Raw genomic sequence first — 10,864 nt, 5'->3', positions numbered from 1 at the left:
TGTATTCAATTCTCTCTTTCCTCTCTCTGTCTATGTGTGTGTATTCTTCTTTCTTTTGACCAGTTCAGATCAAACAGTGGTCCATCTATTTTCTCCCCTTTAGCATTATGCTTTGCTTTGCTAGATAAGTTATTCTTGGCCATTGATCCACATTTCTCTAGCTTTCTGAAATATCATTTCCAAGTGGGTGTTGCTAAATCATGTATGATTCTGAGTGTAACTTCTAGTAATTGAATTCTATTTACTTAAATTATTTTTCTTTCACCTGGAAACTTTAGATTTTGGCTATGATGTTCCTGGGAGTTTTCATTTGGGGGGTTTCTTTTGGGAAGTGACTGATGACTCCTTGCTATTCCACTTTAATCCTCTGACTCTTAGAGATCTGAGTAGTTTTTGTTAATGATTCTTAAAAATAGAACTGTTTAGACTTTTTTTTTAATCATGGCACTCGGTCCAATGATTCTTATTTTTTTTTTCTTGACTTGTTCTCCAGGCCAGTTGCTTTCGCTATGAGGTACCCTATTGGATCTAGACCTGGGTTGCACTCTTGTTCACATGAGCCTGGTTGAGTATCATTTCCTGAGAAAACAAATCCTAACCTCCATGGAAACTCAAAGCAACTCAGTCTCTCTTTGGCAATCCCTAACAATTCACATCTTCCATGGAGATCCCAAATGACTCTCAATGCCTATGGAAACCACAATACATACCCTGCTTCCTACATCACATATCCTATAAACAAGTGTGCTCCTCAATTACCCACTTTTGGAGTTTGTTCTGATCCAACCCACTGTTCTTTCCTTCAAAAAGCAGTTTTCCATTTGCCTCCTTTACAATCCTCTTTAAATCACAGATTTACCTTTTCACCTTTCAGTCACTTACATTTTCTTTTTTTTGTTTGTTTTTAGTCTTAATCAACTTTAATATTTCTTGTTGCCTCACAATGTCATTGGTTTCTATTTGGTTCATTCTAATTTTCAGGAAGTTTGTTACTTGAACAAGATTTTGTACCTCTTATACTGAACTATTAATTCTAGCTCTACTATGACTGTTTTTCAAGTGCTCTCATTTCATTTGTGAAAACATTTAACTCTTTTTAAAGTCTTGCTTCATCTCTGAAAAATTCTAGTTGAATTTGTTTCCAGGCTGAGTTTTCCTTTAATGCAATGCTTAGAAATGGTTTGAAGTCATTCTCATCTTTTGGTTTGGGGGTCTTAAGCTTCCCTCCCACCAGGATAGCTTTTAATAGTGGGAATTCTTTTTCTTTGTTTGCATATTCTTCTGTTTCTCCTCCTTCCCTTCTCCCACCCCCAACTCTGCAAGTTCTCAATTGAGATTTGGATCTCAGCAAGAGTCCATTTCTGCTACCTGGAAAGTTTGTTGTTCAAAGTGGCAGAATTGTAAACTCCTCTTTCATCTGAGATTGCTGCCTTGATTATTCCTCTGCTGGTTGAACTAGTTCCTAGTGTTAGGGTCCAAGAATTCTCCAATCTCCGAACAGAGACACTCAACACAATGGAGATGCAATAGCAAGGGTTTATTAAACTAGTTTGAGCTAGGGTTCTGTCCTAGGGGGCAGGGCTAGGATCCTGGAACCCCGAGTAAAGGGAGAAGAGTCCTTGTATATGGTTCAGTAGGGGATTTCCAAGCATCTTCTGGTTGGATATCTTGAGATGGTGTGGCATGTCCTCATTGGATGCAGGTCCTCGGGGAGGTTCTTTTGTCACATGGTTTACGGGAAATGAACAGGCTCTTAGGAAACAGAAATTTAGGAGGGAGACTTAAGCAAGAGGTTGGAATTTAGGCAAGAGTTCATAGGTTTTGACACTCAGGGTCCTACAGGAATATAGGCAAGAGTTCATAGGTTTTGACACTTAGGGTCTTACAGGAATTTAGACAAGAGTTCACAGGTTTCGACACTCAGGGTCATACATTCCCTCCTTTTCTTGTTCAATCCAGGAGCACTCATGTTCCTCAAAGGGATGTACAGAACCCCCAGGGAGACAGTTATAAGACTGCCTGAGCACCATTAGTTGGATAATGTTGAACCTGTTCCTAATGAAAGCAAGCAATTAGTTTAATATGCAGGACCCGAAGGTGAGGAGGAGTAAAAGCAGTATCAGGGGGCCAATCAGGGTAGAGATCAATGTGGTGAGCCACGGGGATTGGTTGAACCATGCTTCAAACCATCCTTCTTGCTGTTCTCTTTCTTTGTTTTGTTTGGCCCACCCCTCCCTTACTTTAGCCATTGACTCTCTGACTACACCAGTATGGTTAGTGTAAAAGCAACACTCTTCTCCCAGAGCAGAGCACAATCCCCCCTGCTATAGGAAGATCAAGTCTAAGCCTCTCCTGTTCTGTAAAACTACTTCTGAAAGAGAGGTAAGGGATTTCTCCAGGTGTGAGATTGATTCTTCTATTCTGCTAATATCCTCATCTACTGCTGCTCTGAGGGAGTTGAATCCTTTCTGATGGAGTGTGAGAGAGGAAATACCTGTACCTGCTCCCACCAGTTCTATTCCAAACATGGTGGCTATGGTTAGGGTGGTGAGGGGCTCCCTTCTTATTCTGAAAAGGGGGTTCTCCTTTCCTGCCCTACCCAGGAGTTGTACATAACCTCTTCCTCATGGTAATAGACTTTAGGGAAGATAAGTACCTGGATACAATACTCCGAAGTTAAGTTCACTAATACCTGGAGATTAACACACGGGGTAAGGCCCATGATAGAGCAAATCCACCATCCATTAAGGTCTGGGGAGATCCATTTGGTAGTACCTAGTGACTCCAGAGAATGGGATGAGTTGCACAGGGTTCGGTACTCTGGAGGGACTTTCCCTAAACATGTACCACTCCCTGACAATGACTGTAGGGTAAGTCCTGGCCCCTTTCCATCCTATTTACAGGAAGGGGAAGGGGTTTGAGAAGTGCTAAAGTTTGCCAACAAGCCTACTGCTTCATAGAAGGGGGGGTTGATATCATAGCACAACCAACATCCATTCGTGACTCCAGGGTCTGATCGATTGATTGAGTGCCTCATATGCAGCAATCGTCATTTCCCAAAGGGGGTGCTTGACAGTGGTCATTGTGGGAAGAGTGTCTACAGGTGGGGGTATGAATAGGGTGCCTTTGATAGTTGGGGAAGTAGTTCTGGGTGGTGCTCTCAGGGTGGTGGCACTAACAGGTCGGGCTGTTTCCTTAATCATCGAGTTGGGCCTCACAGCTTGTACGATTGGAGTTGCTCTAAGTTTAAGCTGTATAAGGGTTCCAAACAAGGGTTTCTGATAGAGAGATATAGTCCCCAGGTGAGTCCCGAGACCCACCACTTATCCTGTTTTCCTTTTTCTGTGAATTTGATTTTGATAAGATTGCAATCCTGCCAATGCCAAGTCCAGGTACATGGTCTTACATATGACATTTAAATGAAAGGGACTGGGTAGTCCACTTCCACTCCCCGTCATTAGTAGTTACACAACTCCAGGTTGCACAGTACAGAGACTCAACATCCCCACAGGTCTTCCTATCTTGTCCTGTTCTGAACCCTGGACATGCATAAAACCCATTCCTACTCACTGACACCCTTCGTGCTCACTTTCTCCATTCTCCTCCCTCCATGTCATCCAAAGGGTTTACTTGCTTTAGATTAAAGTACAAATCAGGCCACCAGGTAAACAGTGGAGCTTCTCTGGTTGTTTGGTTATATGTTTCGTGGGTCTCCAGGTTAGATAGTTCTCAAACTAGTCTGAAGGGAGTATGAGGGTTACTCCCTCCATTTGCCAGCTGCCAGAGTATCATCCCGGTTAGATAGAGGAGCAGGTTCCCCCTTCTGGGTTTCATATACCTGCGTTAATTTTGTCCTTAAGGGGTTGACTGGATCTGCTGTAACTTGCCACTGGGCTTCCTGTTCTTGACCTTCCTCAGGGCTGGCAGTCCAGATGTGCAAGTGATATATCCACGTGGTGATTCTGTCAACCTTAACAGCAGTAGGAGTTATAAGAATTATTTGGTAAGGGCCCTTCCATCTAGGTTCTAATGTTTTACAGTTATGCCTTTTAACCCAAACCCACATTCCTGGGGAGTATTCAACTGGGGGGAGGGGTCCTTCTTGCCCTTTGAAATTGTATAGGGCCCTAAGAGCCGGCCAAATCTCCCTCTGGGTTTCCTGTAAGGATTTTAACACAGTTGGAAAGCTGGGAAGGGCATTTTAGAGGGAGTGGGTTGGAAAGGAAGGAATGACAGGAGGGGTCCCGTACATTATTTCAAAGGGGGTTAAGCCTAGGTGATAGGGTGTATTTCGGGAGCAGAACAGGGCAAAGGGAAGGAGGGTCATCCAGTCTCTGCCAGTCTCTAGAGCCAATTTGGTTAGAGTCTCCTTTAGAATTCTGTTCATTCTTTCTACTTGTCCTGAACTCTGGAGATTATAAGCACAATGTAGTTTCCAATCTATCCCCATTACCTTAGAGATTCCCTGGCTAATTTTACTAATAAAAGCAGGCCTATTATCAGAACCCATGGCTTTTGGTACCCCATATCTCAGAACTATTTCTTCCAAAATCTTTTTAGCTACTACTTCCGCTGTTTCTCTCTTTATAGGAAAAGCCTCAACCCATCCTGAGAATGTATCTACTAGGACTAGAAGATATTTGTACCCATATTTCCCTGGTTTAACTTCTGTGAAGTCAATTTCCCAACTCCTCCCTGGAAGCTGCCCCCTAATTCTATGCCCTAAGTGATGTCCTGTCATCTTTCCTGGCCTCATAACCTGGCAGGCTTGGCAAGTCCTGGTAAGCGCCTCGGTGTGTGCAGCCTGGGATTGAAATCTGAGGTGTGCTGTGTCTAAGAGCTGCAGCATCTCCTTTTTGCCTAGATGAGTTGAGCAGTGAAGCTGATTCAGGAGGTGTTTTCCCAGAGGTTCTGGAAGCAAGAGTTGGTGGCTGGCTGTGTAATACCAGCCATGGGCATCTTTTTCAGCATCCATTATCGATTGGATCCAAGTTAGGTCAGAGTCTGAATAGGATGGTTGGGGTGGTAGGTCCCCCATACCCAGAGGGGGTATGGACAACTGGAGGACACTAACCCCCTGACTGTCGAAGCCCTTCTCCACCGCTTCCTTGACTGCCATATCTGCAAAACAGTTTCCACGGGCTGTCAATGTGTCCCCTTTCTGGTGTCCTGGAACATGGATCACAGCTACTCTGGCAGGAAGGAGTACAGCCTGTAGTAAGTCTAAAATCTCTTGTTTATGTTTAATCTCTTTGCCTTCCAAGGTGATGAACCCTCGTTCTTGATATAAAGTCCCATGTACATGGAGTGTACTGAAGGCATCTCAGCTGTCAGTGTAGATCGTAATCTTCTTTCCTTCTGCCAGTTGCAAGGCTTTGGTGAGAGCTATCAGTTCAGCCTTTTAGGCAGAAGTATCTCTGGGCAGGCTTTTAGCCCAGATGACTTCACCCGTGTCAGTCACAACAGCTGCCCCTGCCAGCCACAGTCCATTCTTCATGAAGCTACTCCCATCCGTGATCCATACCACTTCGGGGTGGGGCAAGGGAACATCTTTCAGGTATGGTCGAACTGCCTGGGTTTCGGCTAGGATTTCTGGGCAATGGTGTAGTGGGGGCTCTAGTTTGGGGTCCGGCATGCGGGTGGCCAAGTTCAAAGAGGCTGGAGCTCCAAACTGTATACGGGGTGCATCAAGGAGTCCTTGGTAATGTGTAAGCCGGGTATTGGAGATCCATCTTCCAGGGGGGTTGCTTCAGAACTCCCTCAACAGCATGGGGGGTTGTCACTAGCAACTTCTGACCAAAGGTCAGCTTATCTGCATCCCTAACCAATAGGGCTGTGGCAGCGATGATACGTAGACACGATGGCCATCCTGAGGCCACCAGGTCTAATTTCTTAGAGAGGTAAGCTACTGGTTGTTTCCAGAGTCCTATGGTTTGGACTAGGACCCCTTCTGCTATTTCCTTTCACTCATCCACATAGAGCTGGAAACTCTTAGAGGGGTCAGGAAGAGCTAGGGCCGGAGCAGATACCATATCTCTCCTTAGCTGCTGGAATGCCTCATCCATAGCTTTTGTCCATTCCCATGGTTTCCCGCTGCCGCAAGCTTCATAAAAATATCTAGCCTTCTCTGTGAACCACGGTATCCAGAGATGACAGTAACTCACCGACCCCAAGAATTCACGTAGTTCTCGGCTCGTTGTTGGAGTCGGGAGGCCAAGTACTGTTTGTTTCATAGCATCCGTCAGCCATCTTTGCCCCCCTTTTATCTTGTACCCTAAATAGGTGACCTCTTTTTGGCACAGCTGGGCCTTCTTTGCACTTGCTCGATATCCCAATTTCCCCAGGGACTCCAGCAAGGCCCCCGTGGCCCTTTGACAGTCTTAGAGTATCTGGGCTGCCAGAAGAAGGTCATCTACATATTGGAGGAGTGTGACCTCTGGATGTTCAGTCCTATATTTCCCTAGGTCTTTATGGAGGGCCTCGTTGAAAATGGTAGGAGAATTCTTGGACCCTTGAGGGAGTCTGGAGCTTACCTGGAAGGTAAGCTGTCCCATGACCCCTTTTTCCTTGTCTCATTATTCAAATGCAAAAATTTCTTGGCTTTTTGGAGCGACTTGCAGACAGAAAAATGCATCCTTCAAATCTAACACGGTATACCAAATTTGGTCTGGAGGCAAGGCACTAAGGAGGGTGTATGGGTTAGGGACAATGGAGTGTATATCTATGACATGGGCGTTGACCTTCCGTAGGTCCTAGAGAGACCTATAATCCTTCCCTCGTGGTTTCTTCACTTAGGAGGAGAGTATTCCATGATGATTGGCATTACTGCAGGATCCCTGCCTCCAACAACCTTCTAATATAAGGAGTTATGCCCTGGCAGACCTCTCTGGACATGGGATATTGCTTAACTCTGGCTGGTTCTGCCCCCGGTTTCAATTCTCTATATATATATCAGGTTGGTGCTTGGCCCATCCCATGCCTGCAGTTTCAGCCCAAGCCTGGGGATATTGTTTGAGCCAGGGCTCAATGTCCTCTTTATTAGCTGGGGTTTCTGGTTGGAACAAACGATGTTCATCTTCTGCCGCAGCATGAGGGTCTGGATTGCCACACTGCCAGGTTCCTCAGCCACTTTTATTTTCCCTAAGGGTTGCCCATTTCTGTCTATTACAGAGACTCCCTCATTCTCAAAATATACACGAGCCCCTACTTTGGTGAGGATATCCCTTCTGAGTAATGGGGTGGGGCATTCTGGGATCACCATGAAGGAATGACTGACTTGACCTGTACTCAGGTTCAATTTTCTCACGGTGGTCCACTGGTATGGCTTAGTTCCTGTGGCCCCCTGGACCCTTGTCAGACAGTCTGCCCCTGGTAGAAGTGAGTACAGAATGTTCTGCTCCAGTATCCACCAGGAAGCTTACATCAATCCCTTCCACCTTCAGAGTTACCCTAGGCTCAGGGAAGGGGGCCGAGCCCTGATGTCCTCACTATCCTCCATGGTGGTTGTTAAAAATCTGTTTAGAACTGATCTTCCTATCTTCCCCTTCCTTTTTCTTTTTCCTGGGGCATTCCCTTACCAAGTGCCCCCTTTCTCGGCAGTATGCACATTGATCACTTTCTAGTCTTCCCTTGTGTGGGTGTTTATTAGTCCCGGAGCCTTCCCAGGGTTCCCCTCTAGTTGTTGCTAGCAGAATTTTAGCCATTTCCCTATTGTTTCCTCTGGTTTTCCCCAACTGATATTTGTGGTCCTCTGCTCTGATCCTTTCTGCCCTTTCTACTGGGGTCTCTCCATTATTGAAAACTCTTCCAGCTACTTCTACCAAATCTTGCAGTGATTTCTCCCCCAATCTTTCCACCTTCTGCAGTTTCCTCCTTATGTCTGGGGCTGCTTGATTTACAAAAGCCATGACAACGGTGGCCCTCCCACTGGCCACAGAGGGGTCAACTGGAGTATATTGCTTAAAAGCCTCCATCAGCCTTTCTAAAGAAAGCTTCAGGGCTCTCATTTAACCCCTGCCTTTATGCCTCCTACCTTAGCCAAATTAGTCAGCTTGCAAGCAACAGTACGCAGAGTCTAGTGGTACACTAGGAGATGCTCCCTACCTTCAGCCTCATTGTAGTCCCATGTGGGGTGGTCAAGAGGAAAGAGTCAGTCAATGATGCCAGGATTCATGGTGGGTCTGCCATCATCCCCTGGCATGATCTTCCGGGCTTCTCCTTGTATTCTTTCCCTTTCCTCCGTAGTGAAAAGAACCCAGAGTCGCTGCTGACAGTCATCCCAGGTCTTCTGATGGGTAAATAAAACTGAGTCTAACAAGTTTATAAGGTCTTTCTGGTTCTCTGAAAATTGGGCATTCTGGGACTTCCAATTGTATAGATCACTAGTAGAAAAAAGCCAGTATTGTAACACCTGTTCCCCATCTGGTCAGGGAGGGCCTATAGGTCACAATGGCAGGGTTTGCACCACCTCTGGATCTGGGGTCCTCGTGACTCTGTCTAGTCCCATTCTCTGAGCCCTCAGGTTGGGCTGACGATGGTGGGACTCTTGGGGAAGGGGGTGCCGGGCCCAGGTTGTATGGTGGGGGGAAGAGGTGGAGGTGGAGGAGGAGGAGGAGTAGGTTCCCAGTCTAGTCTAGGTCTAGCTGGGTTAAGACTGGGTTTGAGTCAGGTAAGACGGGTGGAGCATTTGGACATGCCTTTCTTTTTGCTATTAATATTTTTTCTTGGGCTCTGGCAAGGTGGAAACAATGGTTTTTAGCCATGGGGGCGGGTTCTGAGCCAAGTCCTGCCAAAAAAGGATGTAAGGGAATTGGTTGGGGTGTCCATGCAGTCCTTTCACAAAGACTATTCTTTTTACTTCCAGGATAATACCCATCCTGAAAGTCCCATCCTGGGGACATCTCACCCCAAATTCTGGCCATTCTGAATTGCAGAAGGTGATGAAATTCCCTTTCTTGATGTCAACAGACAGATCATGGGCCCTCCGCTTGACTTCCTTAAAGTGGTCTAGGAGGAGGCTCAGAGGAGTGGTCTAGGTCTGTCCCATTTCAGCTGGAACTTTGATCAAATGATTAAGAGCAATAAGCAAAGCAGAAGCAAAGCAAAAGAAGCAGAGGTGATAAGTCAGCAACTGCCCCCCTCCATGGGACTAAGTATTGCTTGTTAGGTCCTAAGGAAGAAATTAGGTTAATCTTGTTCCCTTATATCATTCCCATACCAACCTTCAGAAGGGTTGGGGAACGACTTCCACCACACCCAGCCAGCGACCCACTGGTGCGTCCACCTAGGTCCTAAGCCGGCTAGTCTTAAAACAGAGCCGCACAGACTTGGTCATTTCAGATCCCCTCCAAGTACGTCTTGCAGCCTCTGGTCAGAGACACTGAGGATCCTGAAAGAGCCCCCAAATGTTAGGGTCCGAGAATTCCCCAATCTCCGAACAGAGACACTCGACACAATGGAGATGCAATAGCAAGGGTTTATTAAACTAGCTCGAGCTAGGGTTCCATCCTAGGGCAGGGATAGGATCCTAGAACCCCAGTAAAGTGAGGAGATTCCTTATATATGGTTCAGTAGGGGATTTCCAAGCATCTGCTGGTTGGATATATTGAGATGGTGTGGCGTGTCCTCATTGGATACAGGTCCTCTGGGAGGTTCTTTTGTCACATGGTTTATGGGAAATGAATAGGCTCTTAGGAAACAGAAACTTAAGAGCGAGACTTAAGCAAGAGGTTGGAATTTAGGCAAGAGTTCATAGGTTTCGACACTCAGGGTCTTACACTAGATCTTACTCTGGGTCCAGAATCTGAGCCACAAAATTGCTCCTGGTAGCTTTTGAATATCCTCCTTTCTCAGTACATTGCTGAAAACCTCCTTATCTGGAAACACCTTGGCACCAATTCCTTTTTCAACCTGCCCTGGTTCTATGACTTAGAACAGGGTAATGGGCAACAGACTTGCCAGTTGGTACCTGTCTCTATTACAATGACCTGATATGGCTATGATGGAACCCCAGCATGGATCAGAGACTTCCTTTTTGAACTGGTCTAAAAGTCTTTCCCTGGATTGTTATGCTTGTAACATACGCCTGACTGGATCCCATCCTCAGTGTCCACAGATCTTCTGGTCTCCCTATACTGAATTGATCTGGAAAAATGAGCTCAGTTTTTCTGGTTCCTATTGATGCAGGGAACTATGAATATAGGATATTTGTCATTAGCACATTTGTAATCCTTTTATACTGCTAAATTTTATAAAAAATGTAAAATGTTATCTATCCTGGGATGTAAATTGACCTCTATTGTTCCATGGTTAAATGTAAAATTTGTACTGTCTCCTCATTCTCAACCCCCCAGCTTCCAACCTTTTCAGTCAGGTAAGGGGGGGGGATTTCCACTTTGCCCTCAGTACCCAGAGAATGGGCAAGACTGTAAAATGCTGGCCTGAACTCCCATTGTGGCTGCCACCCTGGTCCAACCAGCTCTCCCTAGCTCACTCTCTCTCTCTGTTTCCCAAAACAAACCATGCCTAGTCTTTTGTTATTCACTTCTCTCCTCAAAGTGCTGGTTGCTTCTCTGGGAGGAGGAAAGTTTTTATTTTAATTTTTTTTAGGGTTTTTTTTTTTTTTTTTTTAGGCAATGGGGTTAAGTGGCTTGCCCAAGGCCACACAGCTAGGTAATTATTAAGTGTCTGAGACCAGATTTGAACCCAGATACTCCTGACTCCAGGGCCGGTGCTTTATCCACTGCACCACCTAGCCGCCCCAAGGAGGAAAGTTTTTAATCTGTACACGTTGCAGCCATCTATAATAAATCCCAAGCAGTTTCTAAATTCCAGGGATGTACATGAATTCATTGACTATTTAAGG

General features: G+C 45.7%; 1 long non-coding RNA gene across 1 annotated transcript; it reads right to left on the bottom strand.

Moving 5' to 3' along the window:
- Positions 1-1,507: 1,507 nt before the first annotated feature.
- Positions 1,508-9,520, bottom strand: LOC141499936 (uncharacterized). The gene is made up of 4 exons (XR_012471801.1): positions 9,222-9,520; positions 8,104-8,287; positions 3,839-3,970; positions 1,508-1,752 (listed from the first exon to the last, which is right to left on the bottom strand). It is a non-coding gene; the product is annotated as an uncharacterized LOC141499936 (long non-coding RNA).
- Between the last annotated feature and the right edge of the window lie 1,344 nt (positions 9,521-10,864).

Source organism: Macrotis lagotis, chromosome X, assembly GCF_037893015.1.
Source record: "Macrotis lagotis isolate mMagLag1 chromosome X, bilby.v1.9.chrom.fasta, whole genome shotgun sequence".
In the NCBI taxonomy this organism is placed as follows: Eukaryota; Metazoa; Chordata; class Mammalia; order Peramelemorphia; family Peramelidae; genus Macrotis; species Macrotis lagotis.
This window is presented reverse-complemented; position numbering and strand designations above follow the sequence as displayed.